Here is a 3,523-nt window from a genome sequence, read left to right as displayed (position 1 = left end):
TTTGTGATAAGTTAATTTCAATACCTAACATGGCAAAGTATATTAGACGAATGCACACGTCTCCACTCACGAAGTGAGAATAGTGAGTCCGAACCTTCCACTAAGAGAATACGATTGAATAATTGGACCTTGAATTTCAAGCCTCAATACATCTCTGCCGTCAATCGTAAAATAAACATAAATGTATTATCCATCCAGAAATGAAGGAAACTGGATTTGTAAACGCCTAGGTTCCTATAACAGATTAGACCGAACTGCTTACGTCACTTACAAGGAGCAATATCAAACACTAACAGATTACTAAAGGTCAAGTTCATCTTAGAGTCAACATTTGTAAACCGTTTAGCAATGATGGAAATCGCTTCTATGTTCATTCTGATCACAAAATTTCAAGAAACGTTGATAATAAGTACGAAATACAAACAAAGCCAAATGAAATGTTGGAAGATGTAATGTACGTGAAACACAAGAGTTTCCATGTACGCAAGAGTCAGGTTATAGTATGTGTCCAGACCCCAACCGCTTGTTACAAATAGGTCACTCTTTAGAGGATATCTGCCTGATTGGATAAAAGATGAGAAAGCTATGTTAAACTGATGAGAAATGTCTTCTCTGCTGCATATTAGCCAAGTTGCACCCAATCGATAGGAAACAAAATCTTAATCGAGTTAGCCACTATAAACTATATTTGGATGAGAGTTTGACATTGTATAAAGGCATTTCTTTTCCCGTATGATTTTAAAATGTAAACAAATTTGAGCAAAAGTATAACGGACTTTATCCTAATAACTCCACATCAATATATGTATACGCATTTTTTTAAAGCATTTTTCCTCTGTATTTAAGTGATGCACAGATATGAGATAGTGTGAACCCAATTGATATTTTGTATACAAAACAACATCGAAATTCTCACTACTGTTTGATACATAAACTTTCACGTTTAGTTAGCAGTGAAGTGTCTTATCATAAACATAGTATACACCTCTGCACAGGATGCTTACAATTATTTAATACTGAGCATGAGTATCAGTCGAGTGTTTATACCTACTCTGGAAAATAATACGCTACAATTTAGGAACTACAGAGCTCTATTAAAAGCTGATGAATAGTTGCTCACTTTTACCGTTGTCTTACGCCTGTGAGTAGTGGTACAGCTGACCCAAGCACTTCGTCTACACTTGAGGTTAAACATCATAAAGCACATAACTTTGCATACGTAGTTTGTTGGTCTGACCTTCGTAAATTAGTGGACGAAATAATGAGGTGATCCAAACACAGCTAAACATTTTTTACATAATATGGATAAGAATTTTCAAGAAGCCTAATTTTGGTGTAGATATGGTTTAGTAAAAAATATCAGTAAACCACGAACAGAATTTTTTTCTTGTCAGAATTCAAAATAGTCTGAAAGAAGAGGGAACCGTCTCTCGTTAGTTGACAGTTTACCATTTAAAAAGTCACAGGTAGCAAAATATGATCGACAGTGAATGGTGTTAAACAGGTGCTCGTATATGCGGACAACATAGATTTTATTATGCAAATGATGCAATAAAATGAGAACACCTTACCATACATAATCGGCCTGAAAAATGAAACGTAATTAAGACGAAGTACATAGTGGCAAGTGGGAAATGATCACGGAAATACTGGGAAAGTCACCGGAGTTCAGAACTGAAGGTCTATTGGATTTTTCTTTTTGTTTTACTATTTAGTAAGGTGTGAATAAATTAGTTTGTTTTGCTAAACTTTTCTATCTTCATACACACTACATATTATATAAGTTCACTCGTATATATACGTGTACGAGTATACTAGATGGGTTAACTCGTGATCGGGAAAATATAGGAAAATATAGTTGCTTTTTTACATTATCTATAGACCTGGAAAAGTCAGAGAATTCGTGGGAGCTTTATTTAAGTACTTGGTGCTAAGCAATATAAAATACGTGGTACTTCTCTGTTGTCTTCCCAAGTGAAACTAAAAACAAAAACCTAGTTCTCAGTCGTATTACTGTACATAGACATGAAAGTGGCTTATTGAGTAGCAAGAATGAACACCGGCCCATAACTTCCAGAATAAAATACGTCAAAAATTTTTAAAATTTACGTTGTAATATAATAATTGTGATTCCAGTTTGGATGCATTTGTAACATGAAATTTGACGAGTCTGTCCCTATCTGGATAAATCTCTACATGACCGGAGAAGCCAGTAATTAACAATGGGAAGAACAAAGATTGATGCGAAAGACTGCTAAGTAGATAGTCTGTGAGAGAAATGATCTCGGAAAACTCAAGCTACAAGGAGCTGGTCGGGAGGATTGATTGGACACGTAGTGCCTGTTCTATACTATATTTATTGACAGAGACCTAAAAACCAACAACATTAAATTACAGCAAGTTTATGCTGGAAACTTTCGACGTGGAAAAACAAAGCTGTTGTATAAGTGGCCATAAGTGACAAAACACGTATACACTACTTTCAATTCTAACGTGAGTGTCAATTGATATCTTGAGATTATAAAGGAATCCTATACCAACACCCACGGAGAGTGGGGAAGACGGCGGCTTCAGTTTTCCTCTAAGATCAAGTCTGATGCAAGTGGTTCCTCTTAAATACAAAAGACAACGACTTCTGTGTAATACATAACTTTTCCTTCCTAAAGCTTTCGAGGAATTGTGTAAATGAAAAAAAAAAAAAAGAGCAATGTAGGATCCTCCTTCACGACAACGCGAGTAGAGCATTGCTCAGTTGAAACTTCATGCAAAAATTGCCAGACATTCACAATCACGCGACGTGGCATTTTGCGATTACTTTTTATTTACGAGATTTAAGGAGGGACACAAGAACTCAAGTTTGGTAATGCAGCCCTTGCAGTTACAAACTCAGCGCAGAATCAAAGGTATATCTCCAGAGAACGGGAAGAGCTGCTTTTAAAACTGGTTCTTGGGTAGAAAAACACATTGCTGTGGGATAGGGCAGATATTTTTAATTCCTATTAAGTCAATTGTATCATTCATTTTAGGCACCTATCCTAAAAATAAAATTTCTCTGCACTGATCTTCTGTAGGAAGAATTCCTCTTTATGTAGAGTTTCTTCCGTCGTAACAAACAAGATGGCTGAAGGATACACTCAATGGTGTTATTCTAATTTTTTTAACAACTGCTTCAGTATATATATATATATATATATATATATATATATATATATAAAGAGAGAGATCTAAAACAAACCATACAAGGTATACAAAAGCACATTTTTTACTGAATACTACAAGTGAGAAGTAGAGGCCTACCCAGCATCCTAATACAAGATGGTGTGACGAAATTAGGTAGCACTGCGAATATGTTGGAAACGAATTACTCAAGATAGATGGTTGTCAAAAAGTATTGGAAAGAACTTAACCCAGTAATGAATCGACAATTGTTGATAATGGTATATATGCGTTTGAAATTTAAATAACCCTCACCACTACACTCATTTCATCCCACTTCACATTCTTGATATCTGAGCATTTGAGA

Source organism: Thermobia domestica, chromosome 1, assembly GCF_964235325.1.
Source record: "Thermobia domestica chromosome 1, izTheDome1.hap1.1, whole genome shotgun sequence".
Lineage (NCBI taxonomy): Eukaryota > Metazoa > Arthropoda > Insecta > Zygentoma > Lepismatidae > Thermobia > Thermobia domestica.
This window is presented reverse-complemented; position numbering follows the sequence as displayed.